Below are 22740 nucleotides of genomic sequence, written 5' to 3'. Positions count from 1 at the left end.
AGCCTTTATCTTCGCCCTAACGCGTTTCAACTGCTGGCGCAGTCTTGATCACAGGTGAGCTGAACCATTCTGTTTGCGGCGTGTCATGTGACCTTTATATCAGCCAGTCAGACTACTTCATTACATTGTAGTTCTGTCATCGTGCAAATACCAGAATGCATCAGGTAAGCTCTTGTAATAGGACTTTTAAACTGCGTGCTTTTTCACCTCCTTTCCTCTTCTGTGAGCACAATTGCAGTGCGTGTAATATTTCAGAGTCACTTACTTGATGTAAAACGTGCTCAATTAAAACCGGCTGTCTCCTTCTGTTTATTTAATGCTGAAACTTGAAACAATACCGAAGTCCTTAGTTGCAGTATCAGTGTGCTGTCCTTTCCCATGCCAGAAACAATTTCCAGAAATGTGACGGCTGGAAACCTCCGTGCCTTTGCTACTGGAATGTTCGGGCGGGTCCCACTCCTTTTCACTCAAATCCACCTCTGGAGGCGGGCAACCTCCATTCATATTCAAATTGTGGAATATGAATGGAGGTTTCCCGCCCCCAGCGCTGTGACCGCCCGAGAAGAGGTCCGTCGCTCCCTGTGGGCGTTTGAGGTGGATATATATATATATATATATATATATATCCAAAGTTAGTTTTGTGCTCTGGACCCCTGCCCCTTGCAGCGGAGGGCCTGGACGGGGTAGCCACTCCCCAGAAATCCAAAAGAAATTCCACACGGTGAAAAAAGGAATGTCCAGGCCAGCTTTGCAGTTTTAAAGAGCTTTAATGTTCAGCTCCTACCCAACGCGTTTCGAGGTAAAACCTCTTGATCACGAGCGTGAGTATATATATATATATATATATATGTGTGTTTGTATATATATATATATATATATTGCTCCGCTGCCAAAAACAGTAGGACCAGCACTCGTATTAGCTTAATCCCGGTTAGGATTTATTCATGTAAAAAAAATTCAAAACAACAGACGTGTTAAAGCCGTAGCTTTCGTCAGTGTCAGCTAGCGTCATTTAGGCGGAAATTAATATTTGCAAAGGACCTTCACATTTGCATTTCTATCACCATATTGGAATGTGCAATAAACATCCTAGCAGTGCATTTTCGCTGTTTGACATAAACAATAGTTCATTAAAGCTATGATTTCAGATATTCCAATCATGAATTACTCCTTTGCAATATACACGATTCCAATATTCACAGTGAACTCAACATATGTACAGAGAGACGAATGCAATTTGTAGTTATTAAGCCCTGGATGGGCTGGTATTGGTTTACACAGTGAGATGACTTCTCTTAGTTAATACCTTCTGTGTCCAAAATAATAGCCTCCATATATTAAAATTCTTATTTATGTACTTAAATTACAATACGTTACTCCTAACTCATATGTTGTCTAATTCAGAGATGTGTTAAATTCCATTCCTCCCATTTACTAACCCAGACGGGAATAGAGCTGCTCAGAATTATATACATGTGTACATGCTACTAGTGAGTTACTAGCTCTTCCCCAGCGTTCAAGCCAATGGGTGACTTCGTTTGGAGTTCGATAATATATCTGGACTCCAGACGCCGCAACCTTTTCTCCTTATCTCCTCCCCTGATTTCATTGGGGATACAGTCTAGACAGAAAAATTGTAGGAGATTTCCGTTGCTTTTGTGGTAGCTAGCAAAGTGGCGGGCTATGGGGTAGTAGTCATCCCTATTTGCAATTGCTCTTTGGTGTTCCAATATACGCATCTTGACTGCGTTGACTGTGCTTCCTATGTAGCTGTAGCCACATGGACATTCTAGGCAGTACACTACATGTGTTGTAGTACAGGTCATGAATTTTGTAATCTTGGTACGAGACCTTTTGTTAGGGACTTGGTAAGTCAGGGTTCTTTTACTGGTGCTGCATGCTTTGCAATTCCCACGCGGGAACGAGCCATGAAGGCTCTGCAGTCCTGAAGCTTGAGGTGGTTTAGTTAGGTGACTCAGTACCAATTGGTCCTTTAAGGACCTTGATTTTCTGAAAGTGATTTTAGGATGGTCAGAGAGTTCTTTCCTATAACACTATCTGATTTTAGGATACTCCAATTTCTGCACAGAATAGCTTACTGGCTGCTGATGAGTAGTTGATAATTAGTCTCAGATTTCCTGTCTCTTCCTCTGATGTATTAGTGTGTGTGTCCCTCAGTAGTATCTGTCTGTCAACTTTTTCTACTTTCTCCTTCGCCAATTGCAATGTTTTTTGTGAGTAGCCTCTTGATTTAAACCGTCTAATGCTGTTGCTAGATGCCTGATTGTAATCTTCCTTCCTTGAGTCTTCCTTTTTATTCGTAGCAATTCCCCATAGGGGATGCTACTTACAAGGCTCGCTGGGTGGCTACTACATCCATGTAGGACAGAATTACCAGCCTTACTGGTAACCAGTGTGGCTCACTGGTTAGAGGCGGCAGACCCGAGAGCAGAGGACGGCCCGGGACCAGGGTTCGATTCCCGGCGCGGCAGGTTTCTGGACCAGGGTCAGCGGACTCGATAATTCTCTCGCCTCGGTGCCCACTCTGATCAGCGATCACACTCGGCAACTCTGGGCATTAGCTTGCCTCATCTTCACTAACGGCCCCACCAGACCGCCGGGGATGCCTGGTCTCACCCTGGAGATACCCAATAAGGGACCATCTCTCAGGGAAGCCAGGAAGGGTTTCGCAGCGGTCGAAGCGCCTTGGGACCCTACGGGTAAGTAGTGCGCTATATAAATGCCAATACATTTACATACATACATTTACATTTAAAACGGCACCAAAGTTATTGTCTTATTACTTACCGGTAATCTTCATTACCCCGATTAGGGTCCTCCCCGTCCCAGTCCTTACTACGTGAGGCAGTCCTGCCTCCACCCAGCCAATCAAAACGCCAGAAATCCAAAGGTTGAAGGTTACATAAGCCCCTCCCACCCACCGCCATGCCTGTTATCAACAAGACTCAGACACAAACACAGCGGGAGGGAGGGAGGGAAGAGGACTGGGACGGGGAGGACCCTAATCGGGGTAATGAAGATTACCAGTAAGTAATAAGACATTACCCCCTCATGGGTCCTCCCCGTCCCAGTCCTTACTACGTGAGGAACTCACAAGCAGAGAACCAAGAAGAAAAAATGCAGGACACCAGGGATCCATGCAAAAGTACAAAACCATAAACAATAAAGTATCAACGAACAGCAGCGTACAAGACGCCAACAGAAATCGTCAAAAGAGGCAAGAAAACATCAAGCCGAGAAAGTCGCACAAATGTGCGACGGGACCGCCAAATGGCCGCCCCACAAAGCGCCCATATAGAGACCCCGCCGCCTCAGCACAGGAAGCAGACACAGAACCCACAGGAGACAAACAGGGCAGGAGAAACCCGAGACTGTAGTGAACATTGGAGGCAAAACAGAGAGCCCTGCGAACACCCAAAGAAGGGAAACAGGAGAAACCCCCTCAGCAGGCAAAACAGGAAGGAACACCTCCAGCTGCAAATGGAAACGCGAAGAAACGGGCAGAAAAGTCCGATCTAAGCAACAAAACAACTCAAACCAGAAGAAACTGCAAAGAAGGAAACAAAACGAGCAAGGCACCCAACTCACCCAACCGACAAGCGGAAGTGAAGGCCAGCAAAAAAGCCACCGCAGTGGACAACCACAACAAGACCGCCACCAACAAGGACACGAAAGGGGCAACCGCAGACCATGCAAAACAGCAGGCAAGGCCCAAAGAAGAAACGAGCACAGGAGAGCCCGGACAACGAAGCAGAAGCCCCAAAGAAGCCGACTCACCAAAGGGCAACAACCACCGAGGAAGCCCCAAGGCCCGACAAGCACAAACCGCCGTCAATTAGCAGACAAAGTGGAAGGCGAAAAATCCCAACAACAAACCCAAGCCGGAGAAGCCAGCACAGAAACAGGAACCCCAGCACGGATTCTGACCAAGAGAAGAGCACCAGGAAACAAAAGAGCCCCAAAGTGCATCACAGCTCCAAAGAGCGGAAGGCCAACGCGACCAACACATGCCACCTGCCACCACAGAAGAACAGCCCAAAGACGCCAAATACAGCCGCTCAAGAGCCAGGCAGTCAGAAGCAAGCGCCAAAGATTGGGCAAAGACAGCTGCGGACCCAGAAGCAGAGCCAGAGGCAAGGGAGGCTGGCCAATACTGACTCCCACCAGCAACAGCAGGAGCGGAAACCAAAAACAGCGAGGCCAACCCAACAACACCGACACCCCCCAAACCTCCGCAGAACCCCCGGGAGGAGAAAACGGGAGGGAAGGCATACAGAAAACCCGAAGGCCAAGGAAACGAGAGAGCAACCCCGAGGACAGACCACCCCGGAACAAAAAACGGGTGAGAAGAGCAACAGGAGAGGAAGCAAACACGACCGAACCAGAGTCCCAAACCAAAGACAAAAGGACCTGGAACAGAGGAACAGACAGAGGGAATGCTACACGTAGCAGCAAGACATCCCAGCGCAGGGCCATTCCAAGCACCAGCGCACAGTCCCAAGCACCCGTGCATAGTCCCAACAAAAGGATATGTCCTGCCGAAACGAGCACTAGACAGCACCAAACAGAGGACGGGGGGGGGAAGCGGCCCAAGCCCCCAAAAGAAGGCACAATCAGAGTACCATACCATCAAAGAAACCAACCGCCGTAACAGGGATGTTTCCCAAGACCCCCCGAAAGTCAACAGAGAAAACGCCGCCCAGACACAAAACAGGGCAGCCAGTAGGAACAGAGACACGTACCAGGACCCCCAGGAAGGCCCAAACAACAACGAGCCACCGGAGCGCCAGTCCAAACAACCAACAAGCCGGCCACCAAGGACCCCAACGGGCCCCCAACCCAAGGACAGGCATCAGAGGACAACAAGAGGAGAGAGGGAAGCAGAAAGCACCCCACACACCAGGCCGGGAGAGCAAAGCCACCAGACCAGGGGAAAGAGGAACCAAAGCCCCGAAACCAGCATGAAAAAAGACCCAGCGCGTCAACAGAAGAAACACCAAGGACACGAGGTGCAAGAGAGCCCAAAGAACCACAGCCGAGGAGGCATCCACCATCCGCCGTACACACGACCAACCCTGAGCCGGGGCAGGAGGGAGACCCAGTAGGACCCGCAGAAGATCCAACAGGGCAGAGAACAGATCCGGATATATGGAGCGCCTCACGAAATGCGTCTCATCCTAGCGCAGGGGCCATGCCAACCCCCACCTAAAGGTGGGGCCCCTCAACACAAATGCATACGAGCCGCCAAAGCGAGCACTGAGAAAAAGCTCCCAGCAAAGCGCCAAACCGGTCCCGAGGAACCAAAGCCCCCGAACAGGAACCAGACGTGGAACGGCCCGACCCAAAAGGCCCCCAGAAACCGGAACCAGGCCAGCAAACCCCCACAGCAGGGGCCAGCGCCGTAGAAAAAAACAGGGGGGCAGGAGAGAGGCCGAAAGGAAACACCTGAAAACAGGAAACGGAACACAGCCACCGCAAACCTCTGAGCAGCCGGATGGAAGGGAACGAGAAAAACAGGGGACTCCCAGACCTAGGGAAGCCAAAATCACCCACAAAGAAGAGGGGAAAAACCGGGCAGCAAGGGGCACAACCGAAAGGGACACAGCCGCACCAGCCCGACCAAAGCTCCGAACCGAACAGAAAGACCAACGGGAGCCAGGACCAGGAACAGAGAGAAAGAGGACCCCCGGCCCCACTCCGTCACTGAAACCAGCACCACAGAGCGCAGCGACAAAAAATAGGCCAACGCCAAAGAAGATGGCAGAACGCATCACAGTGCCAACGGACAACGAAGCAACCGTGAAAACAGCCTAAAAGGGGGACGACCCCGGAATGGAAACCGGCAACCAAGAATGATGACCAACAGGACTCACCATTCGGAAAGCAGACCGGATCAACGAGTCAGGAACAACGGAGCCGAGCCCCCAAATCGAAACAATGTCAACAAAGGAGACAGGCGACCCACAAGCAGGTCAACACCAGGAGCGGAACACAGAACCTGAAGAGGAAGAGACTCAAACACCAGGCCACGGAGACTCCTCCAGGGCACAACATATCCGACTGACACCCAGGGGGCAGCAGCAGGCGCCGCAGAGGCAAGGAATCAAACAGAGTGCAAAAAATGCAGGCAGCGGACCAAGGCGCCAGGGGAATGGCAAAGCACCAAAACGCAGGCCAGAGAGAAATCTCACAAGCCCCCGCCGCCCCTGTAGCCGAGGACAAGGCCCAACCAACCGGGACTAGAAAGAGGGACCCCCAAGAAAAGAACCTGCGAAGCACAGACCGAAAAAGAGCAAGCATATACCCCAAAAGGAGAAGCCGCATACGAACTCTTGAGAGCGGAATCCACCAACCTCCCAACCTGGACCTCCAGGGAAGACGCCTCCGAAGACAGAGGAAGAAAGCGCAAAAAGAAGAAAATGGAGGATACCAGGTGACAAAGACCGCCAGTCGAAATCGCGTCCCCAGAAATAGAGGAACACCCGCAGGGCAACGCCAGGCCACACCGCAGCCAGTACAGCCAAAAGGACAGCACGAAATGGCCGGTGAAAAAAAACGGGAATAAACCCCGCAGGGAGAAAGACCCAGCATCAAAACGCTAGAAATCACATGGACCATCCCCGAATGTATACCCCAAAAGGGGAAAATGTCCACGATCCCATCAACAGTAGATGATGGCATAGCCGCATGCACCAGCAGCGCAGACAGCGCAAAACAGGCCAAGAAAAACTGCAAAAGATGCTACGTGGACAAAGAGAATGCAAATTTCCAAAGCACAGCATGAAAATGAACATCCCAAGTCACATTGACAGCATAGGCAGGACTTGATCCCTTGGCATATGCGAGCCAGTGACACCAGAGGCATATGACATACCATTGAGCAACAGCTCCGTGGATGCACCGGAGAGGAAGCCCCCTCAAACATGGCGAGCAAAGGAGTAAACCCCACAGGAAACTCCCAATACACCAACAAAGGAAGTACCCAGCAACCTCCAGGAAACACTGCCCCCAAACAACAATCTTGCATGCGAGACCGAAGAAGAAATAAAAAAGGCAGCCCTGCAGTCTCCACCCACAGCCGCATAAGAAGAACATGGCAGCAGGGGCCGGACGCTGCACTAAAGAACCAGCGCCGGAACGACCTGGGGCCAGAACACCAGGAGGGCTCCCCGGCCCAGCCCAGCACATGAACGGGGAGCATCCTGACCCCAGAACAGGAGCGAGGCCAACCGGAGGACCTGAGTGGCCGCGCCAGGAAACGTGAAAAGACCACATCAGAAGCATTACAAATGGAAAAGAAACACTCACGGCACCGCCAAACCATCCAGAAGAAAACAGGAACAGAGACAGGAACCGGGAGCACCAGCATTCCGACAGCCGTTGGAGCAGAAAAAATACAGGCATGGCGGTGGGTGGGAGGGGCTTATGTAACCTTCAACCTTTGGATTTCTGGTGTTTTGATTGGCTGGGTGGAGGCAGGACTGCCTCACGTAGTAAGGACTGGGACAGGGAGGACCCATGAGGGGGTAATGGCAAATCAAAAAACACTGACAAAGGCAAGTGCTGAAACGCGTCTGTTTTATTGTTTTTCTGTGCAATAAACCTGATAAGGTTTAACCTACTACGAGTGCTGGCGTGTCAAGTCTTTTTGGCAGTGGAGTGAGAAATACTATATATATACACACACACATATAAAAGAGAGATAGACAGACGGATGGACGGACGGACGAACCGACAGACAGGCAGACAGACCTATAAAATTCACCTCTAGTGACCCACTGAGGAACTGTGATCTGTGCCACCCATGTATGAGGAGATGGGTTTGTGTGAAAGATAGTTTGACTTTGATGCAATATAGTGTGCATGTGAGGGTGGTATAGTTATGTTATCTGCTGGATGATTTATATGTGTATGCAGAAATCGCTTGACAACCACGGAACCAGTTACCAGCAGACTACCTTCTACCGCAGGGTAATCGATTTTATATCTAATTGAAAAGTTACAATATTGTGAGCGTAAAATAACTTTCGCAATGAGACCCATCGTGGCGCTGTTGCTTTCAGTTATTAGAATAACACATTTACAATGGAAACAATAACTCACTATATACTGCTGTGATTGCTAAATTTATTTACGTTAAGACACAGACAAGACTGCTACCCCATTTTTCCTAGGAAATGTCCATTCAAAATGCCCGCTGTGCTTTACACTGAAAGTAACAATAGTTCTGAGTTAAACTGCACAGTCATCAAAATCTATATTCAACTCGTCCAAAAATATGTGTGAGCCTATATGTCTCCACTCTTCACAGCTGGACACGTCCGGCAGCTGCTGCTTAAGAAGAATGCGCGCGGCCACACCCAATAACCATCAAACGCACGGTTTGCTGTCTAACGTGTGTGAAAAGATGTTTTTTTTAACTCGTTCTTGAAGCAATATGAAAAGCATGACCGGCATGTGCAAGGCCACAGCGTGGGTGACCCCCACAGACTTCTTCTGAGATTTTCTGACCGCGCATTCGGGGAGGTGTCTGGACGTGGGCTATTCCACTGGACTGCACGGGGGTCAGGCTGCGAGTCGTGGCGTGTGAAGGGCGGGGGCGCGCTCTGGGTGCGATGAGAACCATTTGAAAGCAGCGTTTGACAGAATGGGAGCTCTAGGCGCTTCCTACCCAGTAACATGGCCGCCATGTTGTCTAAGACCGCATTCCAGACTCTCTGCTGTTCTAACCTGGGTCGTCAGAAACAGTGCCTGACCTTCGGCCTGCACAGGCCCATATCACAGTTCAGGCAAAGTCAGGCACGTCGGCTTCTAATGACCCATGCCGAGAAGGATCCGGAACACGTGTGTTTTGATTCCCATCTCTTGCAAGTAGAGTTTTTTGTCGGATACCCTGTGAACTGTGGAGCAGACAATACAGAAGCCTTTGTGTAGTGGGCTGGAGACAAGCGAGAAAGAGTGATGGACTGTGCACTACGTGTACCAAATGCCTCCATCCAGCAGGAAATTCCTCTAGTGAGTGATGGTGCTTAGGGGAGAACAAAACGCAGACTCCTTCATTTATTTCCAGGGCTATGCTACAGCTGTAGCCCAAAATACATAGTTATTTAGTTAAGAACTCTTATACCCTGGAGGATGAATGGTCCATACTGCAGAGCGGTGTATTGACATACCGATCAATACATCCTAGGCTTGGAATGTTTTGAATAAAAGTAACAGACGAATTTTATGACCTCTGCAGATTATATGACAAATTGTGTGTTTAATCTAGAAAAGAGTGACATTTTAAAAATAAAGGGTGAGGGGGAGCCCCGATCATGAGGCATAGTATACAAGAATTGAAAAAGAGTAAGACAGAGTGGGCAGATGAATTTTAAAGAGTTAGTGTTGAGCACCACAGCAGGGGCGGCCTTAGGCATGTGCAAGCTGTGCACCTGCACAGTGCCACCAAACCCCAGGGGCCACCATGCCAATATATATCCTTAATATAATTGTCCTTTTAGGATGGATACATATTTGCATGGCGGCCCCAGGCAGAGATTTGGCGGCCTCCGGCTCTGTTTCACTTCCTAACACCCTGACCCCACCCCCTTCACTGGCCTCCGCTCTCTGCTCTCCGCCCCACCCATACCCCTTCTTCCGGGGCCCCCTACCAACACTCCCTGCCCAGGGCCGCCATGAGCCTAGAGCCGCCCCTGACCACAGTAAAGGTTGCTATCCCCCCTACTTCTCTTTCAATTCTCAGTCCAGCTTCTCCTCTTGTAGTCACGCTTCCAAAGAGCTTCTGTGTAACTTTGTCATCAATTCGGCTGTGCCACCTTTGTTGATTTTATTTGGGCGTGCATAGGACATGCAGTAATACACTACATTGGCATGTGCAGTCGCTCTCATGAGTTATCTGCATGTGAGTGGCACTAAGGACATTTTGGACTTATGTGATGTGACACAGGAGTGTGGTTAAACATGAGTGATGAAGTGCTACTCCTCTTTGCATACTACTAAAAATATTTCAATGTGAAGTAGATTGTTCATCCTGCTGTTCTTAGAAACACAGACACCACAATTACACTATAAAAGGTGAAAATCCTAAAATTGGAGGCAACGGCTTTCGGGAGCGGCCAGGTGGAAATACAAGCTTATGATCTTCTGTGTCCTGGGCTTTTCTTCATTCGAGTCAAGCTCCCTGATGTCTGCAGGATTGGACAAAGAGTGTGGAGACAACTAGCCCATAAAAATATGGACCAAAGCTGACTTTAACTCAGACTCAGTATATGTATAACCAGTGTTATCAGATAGAGCAGGAGCTCACCAGCATTGCTGTGGACCTAATGATGATTTACTTGGAAAGCCTGGGAGGCACACTATGAGACTAATTCGCAAAGAAAAGTAAGTAACGCTTTGAGTAAGTTTATACTTTGTAGTAAGTTTACTATTCTCAGTTTTCACCAACCCCGAGTGTAACCTTACAGCAAAAGTGTAAGTTTCTGGTCTCCACCCCCATAGTAATGTAAATGGTTTACTCTCTAACATCCTCTACATCCTCTGTAAACGCCTCATACTCCTTCCATCCCCTTGAGTAGTAAGTGCGCCCCTTTTACCACCCACTCCCCTGCGTCCCTCACACATTTACTACTAAAATCAATACTTACATGTGCAGAAGCTCCGGAGTCGGGGTGAAGAACTCCACACCTATAGGTATAGACAATACTGACACTTTGTAGTATGTTTCATAGAACTGATAGTACTAAAAAAAATGCTACAAAATGTAGGTTGCGAATCAGGCCAAATCTGATGTCTCTGAAGAACAAAGTGACATCTGCAAGTAATGTCAATCAATCTATGTGGCCAGTCAGTGGTTGCCTGGTCTCCTGGATATAGGATCCAGCCATACTACGGTCCACCACTGATATGTAGAGCCCAAAAACATTGTAGAGTAAACACAGACACTGTAAGGGCAGCAGCGGGGAACATTCCAGCATTCCTTACACAAGTCCAATTACTGATACAAAACGAGTACATTTTATCAGGGGATCCACTCCATGTATTAGCTTGTAAGCATAGGTATGTTGTAGAAATCCATGGGGTGGAATCTAGATATAACATTATTAGAGTATAGCTGAGAATAGATTGTTAGCAAGGTAATTACTGCATGAATGAGAATTGTGAGAAAAAAATATGCACAGTTTCTAATACTAACAATAATTACCTGGTTAATGAAGGTAGACTTACACTTTTATGTTAGTTTACAATTTTTTTGCTATTCACAAACTATTAGCTAAAAGTCCGGTTGCGACTGTCGAGACTCTGCTGTCGGGGTGAAGAATTACACTCATAAAAAGATAGGCGTTTCCTGAGCCAAGGCCCGTGCCCTCATTTGCTAGTCCAAAGGGAACCTACAGGTTTGTAAGAATGCCTTTAGGATAATCCTCTGAGGTGTCATGTTTCCAAAGAGTCTTCACAAGGTATTTGGAGAGAGTGGAACATCTTAAGTGTGAAAGGATGATGTACTCATTTATGGTATAATAGGCTTATGGATGTAGCTTTGGGAAGTGTAATGGAGAGTGGGTTTATGGTGAAGAGAGATCAGTCCCCATTCAGAGTTGGTTTAGTGTCATATCTGGGGTATGCCAAATATGGACGCCGGCTTAGTCTAAAATGCAACTTAGAAAAGCCTATAAAATGTAAATGTGAAAAGGCAACTGGATAACAATTGGGAGGATCATTATTATAGCTCGTAGAGAACTATTCTAAATTTATTTAGGATTTTGCCAGCATAATGCACCGATTGACAACAATAATGAAAAAAAGGTGGAGATTTGTTTGATGTTTGCAGAAAGACAGTCCTCACCACAGACGCAAATCTGAGAGTGTTGGGAGCAGTACTTAGGCAAACTGAAAAAGGTGAGGAAACTGTAGTGGTATTTCAGTTTACATATGCCACTACAGTTTCCAGAAAGGCCGAGTGAACCTACCAGGATTTGAAACTCTGATCATGGGCTTTAACACAGATCGCCAGGTGGAAGCATAAGTATTAAACATAAGAAGAAAGATCTGGGCACTCAGTTCATGGGCTGTGAGTGGTGATGAGAGCGACTTCTGTAAGGTTGTTGGAGTCTGCAGTGTTTTATGCACCATGCAGGCGTGATACTTGTATATGCCAGTGGGATCTGGCACATAGAATCCTGGGTACACTGCTGAGGAAGATCACCTCAGTCAAGGGTAACTAGATCATGTAATGCCAAACACATGACATATGACTGTCAGATCCTGACAGGCAGGCTGTTTCTCGGCTTCTTATCATTTTTGTTGGTTCTCTATCTTTTATCATTATTGATAATCACAGTCACATGCTGTTAAACACATGACGGAGCCTCGTTGAGCTGTTAGAGAGAATAACTGTCAGTGCCACCAGGTACAGTCATTCAGGGCTAAACACAACAATAGTTAGTAGAACATCATCAGCACAAGGTGAACAGGCATTTACAGGACACCTTTGACAATGACCAATACTAGCGTTCTGGACATGTAGATGGACATTTGTGGAAAAAGGTAGGGCTAGGACCTTTCTCGAGATTTGCCCGGCGCTAACCGCCCTTGTACCATTCAAATTTACCAAGCAATGAGGCAGGCGCCGGAGACCAGAAGGCAGGAAACAGAAGTTTTATTCCGACGGAGCAGAACACATCAGATCAGACAACAAGGTATCGTCTCGAGGTGCTCTAACAGCCTCTCGGAGGCCTGGCCTCTTATACACTGGTTTATGGCATGTGACCTTTCTTTATTACAATCAGAACATTGTGACATAACGGAAAAGACATCCCTGTAATCCTCGTGTCAATCCCACCCCCATATACCTCCACAATAGAGGTCCTCAACCTGCTGATAAGAGGAGGGGGTCATCACGCAGCTGAGTGTTCCGTCGAGTCTTAGGATGTGTGCGCCTGATCATGTCACAGGGGGTGGGGGGCCTGGATCAATAGAGGGTTCTTTGAAGGAGAGCGACCTCGTACAATAAGGGGCAGTAAATGATATCTGCCGGCTTAGGCGATGGCCTCAGACCTGTGTGGACAGCTGGACACGGGGGAAGGGGTCATCAAAGGAGTGGTATTCATGCCGCGTGGACAATCGAGCTAAGGGAAGGTTTATCAACAGAGGGGCATTCATAGGAAGAGAGGAGGTGCTGGTCAGGCGCTGGTGTGACTCCCAAGGACAGGGTCATGCAGAAGGGTTATGCTCATGAGGGGGAGGGAGGGGGAGCCAGGGTGCGCGGAGGATGCTTGCTGGGTCAGAGGGGCGCGCTGGTGATCCGAGTGTGGACAAGGAGACCATGATACCTAAAATGGCTGTTGTGCATGTTGTACGTGGGTGACAAGCTGGCGCAGATGATGTTTAGCTCACAAACTAAAATTCCACAGTCCTCCCTTTTAACATGTCTCGCCAACTTGTCAGTTTGGATTTATCCCCATAAGGCCACGTATTTCTACTTCATAGAGGGGGCTCATGTGCTCATTTCGGAAGTCCAAAGTCTTTGGGCACATACAGTTAGAAACAAGGCCGCACAAAGGTGGCAGACATTGGATACCTAAGCAACACCCACATAATATCACAACAGGTATCAGCACGAAGGAAAACAACTTCCAACCCCAGTTCTTCAAAGTGTCCCAAAACCAGCTCCCAAGCGACCATCCTTCCTGTTCTTGGTGAACCTCTGAGGAAAGTCTGTGGAGGTGTTCGATGGCTTTGTAGACTGAAGGCGAGTTGTCTGGCACGTAGGTGCAGCAGCTGGATCCGATGATGCGGCATGCTCCTCCTCGGTCGGCTAGGACCACGTCTAGGACAAGGCGGTTCTGAAGGGTCACAAGGCGGACCGCCTGAAGCTCCGCAGTGTTGTTGGCGAGGATGCCGGCCGTGATGTTGATCGTTGTTTCTACTGCCTGGGTCAGGTGTCGGATAGCACGACTGTTTGCCATTGGGCCCCACAGGGGAACAAGTCCCTTTGCTGCATCCAGGAACTGTGCTCCGGTGGAGTCGGCTTGTCCAATGTCGTCTGCACGCCTCTGCCGGTGGTGGTTGGCAGGGGCTACATATGTGGGTGGAAGAACGAAGGCAATGTAACAGATACCCTTCCAACCTTTCAGGAGCCAGGTGTAAGCTTTGGTGCCACACACAAAGTACATGTTTGGAGAGGCGACAAAAGAAGGGGGGTCAACTGAGTCCAGTGTTCTGGTGATTCGGCAGGAACTGTGACCCACCAGCTGCGTTCCCTGGCCTTCGAGGCACACAAGGCCAGTGACATTGATTACAGACAGAGCCACAGTCAGGGTGGCGGTAGTTTGTTTTTGCAGATGAGAGAAGGTGGTTCTGGCTGGATTGTGGAGCACCTGTACTTCGACTCGTTCTTTGGCTGGAATGTCTTTAAGGAAGGTGGCGCCTGCGAGCGCAGGACACAGGGCAGCAGGGGTCTTTCCGGTTTTGTTCAGCCAGAACCCAGAGTAGAAGTGTGACACTGTCCGGCTGGAGGTGGCGTTGTCCTTGTGGCTCTCTTGCATGAGGATCAACCAGGCGAGGCAAGAGCCGTGAACTGAGAAAGGTGAAGGGATGAAGGGGATGGAGTGTCCAGTGGCATGCGGGAGCAACCCGCAGATCCAACAGTTCGTAGCATTTGCAGCGAGGTTGTGTTGGTGCAACAGTTGCACGAAAGAATTTTTCCAGAATTCCCTGCGCCTTTCTCGGAGCTGAGACGACAGAGAGATTAGGTGATGCTCTTTCAGGGGTGTTGGCTGTGCAGTAGGTAGCAATGCCTCATGAGCCGGTGTGCTTTCCTCCAGAATCCAGAAGGAGGTCATGAGGAGGAGGCAGAAGAGGAAGACAATGAAGAGTGCGATTGTCTTTGATTTGTGCAAGTTGTCAGTTTTTGGATTTCTATACTGGGTATTTCCTGTTGCTTCTATCATCTTCTTATCTGGCGCTTCCATCATCTTCTTATCTGGCGCTTCCATCACCTTCAAGGGGCTCGGTAGTGGGCAGAACCACAGACTTCGTTTAGCTTCTCTCCCGGTAACCCTTAATTGTGCTTAGGTCACCGTTCTGAGATTCAACTTAGTCCGTGGCCTACTTAGCCGAAACTCCCTCCTTTCGGCGCAGGAAATACCCTTCTCTGGATGGCACAGTGGGATCAGAGAATTTTGCAAGTTCGAGTGCCTCAGTATCGGGATAGCATGTCCAATATCGGTCGGTCTTTGCTCAGGAGCTCTTCTTGGGTGTTGACGTTTTCTGTCGTAGCCAGGTTCACAGAAACCTTCCGGCAATGATGTGCGTGCAGCCAGTGCTTCTTCCCCTCCACTCGAAGCGCCGTTCGGGTGGTAATCAGCACTTGCCAGGGGCCCGTCCACCGCGGTTCCAGACTCTTGGTCCGCTGGAAATTTCGTATCAACACGAAATCTCCCGGTTGGATGTCATGGCCGGGGCCCCTGGAAGCATCGGGGATGGCCTGCTGCACCTGTTGATGAATGACAGACAACGTTTTAGTTAACTTGCACAAATAATCAGACAGTAGGACGTCTGGGACGTCATGAATGGAGGTCGGTTTGGGAGCAGTCCAGAGATTCATCGGTCGCCCAAACACGACCTCGTAGGGGGTCAAATGGTGCTTGGTGGGAGTGGAGCGCATCGATAACAAGGCCAGTGGGAGGGCATCCGGCCAGTTAAGTCCAGTGGTGGCCACTATTTTTGATAATTTCAGCTTCAGTGTGGCATTATGGCGTTCCACTAGACCGGCGGATTGGGGGTGGAAGACCGCATGAAACCTTTGCTTCACCCCCAACCCCTTTAGGATTAGTTGGATAACCTCAGCTATGAAGTGGGGGCCATTGTCGCTCCATAAAATTCGACAAAGGCCATAGCGAGGGAAGAATTCCTTCAGTAGTACTTTGGCAGTAGTCATGGCAGTGTTGTCACTGGTTGGATAGGCCTCTACCCATTTGCTGAAGGCACATACGATGACTAGTACATACTTCAGGTTTTGGCATCTCTCTAGTTGGATGTAGTCCATCTGAAGGACCTCAAAGGGGTGATTGGGGGTCCCGAACCCTCCCCGGGGTACCACAGTTCCTTTCCCGGGGTTGTGTTGCAGACAGATGAGGCACTGCTGAACTAGGCGTCTGGCTGAGTCAGGGATTTTGTCGTTGTGCCAGACTTTGGAAATTAGTTTGATCATGGGTGCAGATCCTATGTGTGCGGGGGAGTGTGCCATTGTCAGTATGGGAATCAGGTATGAGTCGGGTAGCAACCATCTGTTTGCATCTTTTGTTCGCCAGCAGCCCTCTTCGTCCTTCAAACCCACCCCTGCCCACTTAGTCAGTTCGCAAGGGGTGCTGGCCGACTGGATGTCTCTGATCATTTCCCTTGCGTCAGTCCATCTCTCTGCTTGTGACCTGGTCACATACATGCGTGTTGCCGTCCTATTCTCAGCTGTGGTTCGTGCAGTGATGTTGGCCAATGCATTCCCTTGTCCGACTAAGTCTGTTACCCTTTTGTGTGCCTGACATTTGATCACCGCTAATCGTTTGGGGAGGAGAACTGCTTCAATCAGAGCGGAAACTAGATCTCCGTGGAGGATAGGGGTGCCGTGGGACGTCAGGAATCCCCTCTCCCTCCACAGGAGTCCAAAATGGTGGACCACTCCGAAGGCATACTGGCTGTCCGTATATACGTTCGCGGTGGTCCCTGTGGCTATGATGCATGCTCGTGTGAGGGCTATTAGCTCTGCTGCCTGGGCAGATCGTTGTGTGATGCAGGCTGTTTCAACTACTGTTCGGGCTGTCGTTACTGCATAGGCAGCTGAAGTGGTGCCATCTGGGAGTTTGATGCATGAGCCGTCTACCCATAGCTCTCCATCGGGGTCAGTGAAAGCAGTGTCTCGGAGGTCAACTCTACTCCTAGTTTGTTCGTCCGTGAGGGTCACACAGTCGTGGATGGGAGGAATGTCGGGGTCATTTTCAGGCAGGGGTAACAATGTGGCAGGATTCAAAGTCGTGCATCTCTTTAGTGTGATGTGGGGTGCAAGCAGAGTCAACTCGTACCCTGTCAGTCGTGCGCTAGTCAGGTGTTGGGTCTTTGTCTGGTTCAAAAGGGTGTCGACTGCATGGGGTACTAATACTGTGAGGGAGTTGGAAAGTACGATTCCCTCACTCTGACGGATAGAGACAGCAGCGGCAGCTACTGCTCGAAGGTAGGCAGGCAAAGCTCTGGCTACAGGATCAAGAGTGGCGGAGAAGTAGGCACAAGGGCGCTGCTTAGGACCAATCGATTGAGTTAGGACAGACAATGCGCATCCCTCTCTTTCGTGGGTGAAGAGGGAGAAGGGTTTGGAGTAATCCGGCGTTCCGAGGACGGGTGCTGAGCAGAGTGCATCCCGTAATTCCTTAAAGGAGGTTTGACACTCAGTGGTCCAAGGAAGCGGGGAGGGGACATCTTTGGTCAGCAGGGCAAGTAATGGTTTCACTATGAGGCTGTAATTAGGCAACCACTGTCTGCAAAAAGAGGTTAGGCCAACCAAAGAGCGGACCTGCTTTTGTGTTTTTGGGATGGGGGTGTCTAGGATGGTTTGGATTCGGTCGGGTGTAAGTTTCCTCCCTTCTTTGGACAGAAGATGGCCTAGGTAAGTCACTTGTGGCTGGCAGAACTGTAACTTCTTTTTGGAGACTTTATGGCCATTTTCTGCAAGAAAGTGTAGGAGTTGGACGGTGGCTGTCGTTGCAAGCGGGGTGGTGTCGGCCGCCAAAAGGATATCATCGACATATTGGATCAACACCACTCCCTCTGGCAGCTGGAAGGCATCCAGCTGTCTTTTGAGGGCCTGGCTGTAAATGCTGGGACTTTCAGTGTACCCCTGGGGAGCTCTACAAAATCGGTACGAGCGGGATTTTAAAGTGAAGCCGAAGAGATAACGGCTGTCTGGATGAATGGGGATAGAGAAAAACGCGTTCTTAAGGTCGATAACAGTGAAGGTGGTGGCAGTGGACGGGATGAGGGTCAGAATGGTGGTGATATCGGAGACTACAGGATATTGGGGTACAACCACTTTGTTAATCTCTCGCAAGTCGATGATGAAGCGGTACGCTTTCTCATCTCCTTCACCTTGCTTCTTAACAATAGGTAGGATTGGGCTGTTGCAGACGTTGCTAACCACCTCTTCAACCACTCCTGCATCTACCAGAGACTGAATGATCGCTACCAGTGCCTTCTCACCCTCTGGCGATATCCGATATTGCGGGAGTTTCGGGAGCATAGCGTCCTGTCGTACAGTTATGTGAATAGGATCAATCATCATTCGCCCCACATCAGAGTCATTTTTGGCCCACAGGTACGGAGGCAGGGTGTCAAGCAGGGACAGGTCAGCGTCAGTTATGGAGCACATGTGTCGTGGGGGACGGGATCTGGGCATGTCTGGGTTGTCGTACAGGATGACTCGTATTCCATCTGGGGAACACCTAATGGTAGCTCGAAAATGTTTCAGTAAGTCAATGCCCATAATGGCGTCAGGGGAGTTGGAGGAGAGTAGAAATGTCGCGTCAGTGGTGTTGTTTTCCAGGTCAAAGATAATAGGTACGGACAGGGGGTTAGTGGAGGGCGTTCCATCGAAACCTATCGACGTTATGTGTGAGCCAGACAAGGGTGCCCTTGGAATCAGTCGTTTTGATAACACACTACGTGTCGCCCCAGTGTCTACCAAGAATGGAGACTCTGTACCCAGGACCTTAGCGGTGACATAAGGACCTTGCTGGTCAACACAGAGCTCGACTGGATCCCTCCCTTGCCCCTGGCAGTCCTATGCAAAATCGGGGGTATTTCCACCTTCGGATAGCTGATATTGGTTCTGTCGGGGACGGTCAAATGTGTTCAGTCTCCCTGATCTGTCATTGTTGGTGTCGTTGGAGTGCCCTCGTCCCTGTACTCTATTCCTCGGACCACCTGCCACATCCCTGGAATCCCTATTTCTATTCATCTCTAGCAGAACCGGACACTGGGATTTCCAATGGCCGAACCCTTTGCAGAAGGCGCATTGGTCATTGCTAATGTCTCTACGTCCAGTGTGGGGTGCTGGGGTGTGATCTTTAGGAGGTAGATCTCTGGGGGTGGTTGATTGGTAGTTCCCCCTTTGGTGTTCCCGTCCTACCGCTATACCCTGTATCTGGGCTATCATTACCCTTTCCTTTAAATCTTTCTTCTTTTTCTCGGACGCCCTATCATTCTCATTCTTTTGGTGCTCGTAATACTGAGCCATCTGAAGGATAGCTGCGGGTTTGGAGGCCCCCCAACTACTCTCACTCGTCTGCAGCTTTTGGGAGACTTCTTGTGTTAGGCCCTTTACATAATTTTGTACAAACAGGTGCTGTCCGGTTGCGGTGGTCATGTCTTGGCCACTGTAGTCGGAGAACACTGTCTCGAATCGGGAGAAGTATTCTGACACATCTTCCTGGGGTTTCTGTCGACAGGCCGTGACTATCGACCAGTCTACCTTTCTTTCCGGGATCAGTGTTTTTAACTTCTGAACTAGTTTGTCTGGGAGTTCCAGTATGTCCTTCACTGGTTTCCTTCCTGGCTCTCGCTGTCTATCTAGTTTACCGAGTTGGTCCCAGGTATGTCCAAACAGGTCCGTGTGGTCAGCCTTCCGGATTTGCTTCCACACGTCGGCTGGCAGGCATAACCCAAAGAACAAGTCAATGTCCGCTAAAGTCATTATGGTCGAACCCAAGGCTGTGCCTAATTCGGTATAAAATGCCGTCGGGTTCTTTCTTAAATCGGGCAGGGTTTGTTTGAAGGTTAGGATATCCTGTCGGTCCCATGGTTGGTAAACCCAATTGTACACAACCCTCCCTTTTGCATTTTCATTATTAATATCATCGCTTGTTCCCTGACCCCGTGGCGGGATCCAGTAAGGGGCCGCTTCTCTGATAGGCATCATAGTATTGGCTACTTCTACCGAGGTCGTTTCAGGGACTGTAACCTTGGCTTCTGGTTTTTGTTCCGTGAGGTGGCGGAAGACCTCAAGCATCTGCATGAAGAGCTCCGTCGCCTCACGTTCAGTCCCATCTCCAACATCAATCTTCCTATACAGCGTTGTTAGTTTAGCGGGACCCTTACTTTGATACCTATCTTCATATGCGTTCAAGGTGTAGTAGCTGAATCGCAAGATGAAATGCCGTCTGTGGCTGTCGGCATGTTAATTATATACGCTCATTGTATAATCTTCGCTCTCCCTTCGTTCTACTAATGTCTTTGCTATTTTGTCGATCCCATCCCGCTCATCTTTGCTCAACCTATTTAGTCTGGCTGATGATTGTTTGCTAGCCTCGGGATCGTCTGACGAAGTTGTGAATGTGGCTGGTGCAGAGGCCGTGAGGGCTGGTGCACTAGCGCTAGGATCACTTTCACTCACACTTGGGGCTTGCAGGCTTTGTTGGCTGGGAGCATACGGAGGGGGCATGTAGATGATTGGGGGACCTAGCAGTAACTCATCGTTTGCCCGTGGTTTGGAGGGCAATTCAGGGTAGAGCGCAGAGGGGGTCCTAACAGGGCATTGGCCTGTCGACCCTGATTCTTGGTTTTGTGTAGCTTCCTTTCTTTCTTTTATTTTCTCTTCTAGTTGCTTTGCGGCCAGGTGAGCTGCCTTTCGTAATTCTTTCCCTATTTTTGCTTCTTCTCTTTTCTTTCGATGTTCCGTTTCTTTGCGCCACATGCCGATACTGTCGAGCATAGTGGGCGTGGTCTTATTCTTCTGGAGCGCTATTTCTAATGTTTTTATTTTATTTTCATTAAAGGAACCTATCAGTGGCCACTGACTTCCAGGGTTCTTTTTTGTATATTTATGCCATAGTTTAGTGTAAGCTATAGCGACTAGTCCATACTTAGTGAACATGTCCTTATTAGGGGTGCCCTCCAGTGGAGCTGGATGGTTCATCTCCAATAAGCGGTCCGGGCTAAACAGGCTACCAACCAGTGGGGAGAAGATAGGCATGACGGATTACAACGGGGACAAAAATCTGCACTACCTATCTTATCACGGCGGGCAAAGACTAGACAGAATATTTCTATTCTCCGTTGTTTGCCGGCGGTGAATACCTCAAACGAACCAATACCGAACAATCGGTCAATCAAAACAATCAGTGGGGAGAATAAGTGGGCACAAAAAGTTATCGTTACCTACTCTTTCTCTACCTGCAAAGAGAGACCTTGTTCTTCCCTGTTTGCAGAAAAAGAATCTCCAGACAATAGTCCACGAACGACAGTTCGGGAAACAGTGGGGGAGGAAGATAGGCACGACGGATTACAACGGGGACAAAAGTCTGCGTTACCTATCCTTCACTGTTTGCAAAGAGAGAGCCTGTTGTTTTCTCCGTTTGCAGACAGCGAATCTCCAGAGGTTTCAACAAAGCGTAATACTAGTATTATCCAAACAAAACAATCTTTTCTCAATTTGTCGTGTTTACACGACCTTACCCGGACCGCATGGACGGTTTCCTGTCCTCTGGATCCAGCGCCCGATCGTCCTCTCTCCTTCGTGATGCCCGCGGCACTCCTGATGGTTCCCAGTCAGGACCGTAGATCACTCGAGAGAGGTCTGTTCAGAACTAGTGAAGGTCGGATGATCGGCTGTCAGACGAGGGTCTATCGGACACGAGCTCTTCCCGATCGTTGCAGTCGTTCACTCTGTCATCGGGACCTCTCCCACTGGATCCACGTGTCGCTGATGGGCCCCACGCTTTGGGACGCCAATTGTGGAAAAAGGTAGGGCTAGGACCTTTCTCGAGATTTGCCCGGCGCTAACCGCCCTTGTACCATTCAAATTTACCAAGCAATGAGGCAGGCGCCGGAGACCAGAAGGCAGGAAACAGAAGTTTTATTCCGACGGAGCAGAACACATCAGATCAGACAACAAGGTATCGTCTCGAGGTGCTCTAACAGCCTCTCGGAGGCCTGGCCTCTTATACACTGGTTTATGGCATGTGACCTTTCTTTATTACAATCAGAACATTGTGACATAACGGAAAAGACATCCCTGTAATCCTCGTGTCAATCCCACCCCCATATACCTCCACAATAGAGGTCCTCAACCTGCTGATAAGAGGAGGGGGTCATCACGCAGCTGAGTGTTCCGTCGAGTCTTAGGATGTGTGCGCCTGATCATGTCACAGGGGGTGGGGGGCCTGGATCAATAGAGGGTTCTTTGAAGGAGAGCGACCTCGTACAATAAGGGGCAGTAAATGATATCTGCCGGCTTAGGCGATGGCCTCAGACCTGTGTGGACAGCTGGACACGGGGGAAGGGGTCATCAAAGGAGTGGTATTCATGCCGCGTGGACAATCGAGCTAAGGGAAGGTTTATCAACAGAGGGGCATTCATAGGAAGAGAGGAGGTGCTGGTCAGGCGCTGGTGTGACTCCCAAGGACAGGGTCATGCAGAAGGGTTATGCTCATGAGGGGGAGGGAGGGGGAGCCAGGGTGCGCGGAGGATGCTTGCTGGGTCAGAGGGGCGCGCTGGTGATCCGAGTGTGGACAAGGAGACCATGATACCTAAAATGGCTGTTGTGCATGTTGTACGTGGGTGACAAGCTGGCGCAGATGATGTTTAGCTCACAAACTAAAATTCCACACATTTGTCAGCACAAGAAGGAGGTAGAGGAGAAAATCCATGTGGTAGAAGAGGAAAGAGCAAGAG

Source organism: Lissotriton vulgaris, chromosome 2_2 (assembly GCF_964263255.1).
Source record: "Lissotriton vulgaris chromosome 2_2, aLisVul1.2, whole genome shotgun sequence".
In the NCBI taxonomy this organism is placed as follows: domain Eukaryota; kingdom Metazoa; phylum Chordata; class Amphibia; order Caudata; family Salamandridae; genus Lissotriton; species Lissotriton vulgaris.
Note: the sequence above shows the minus strand (reverse complement) of the source record.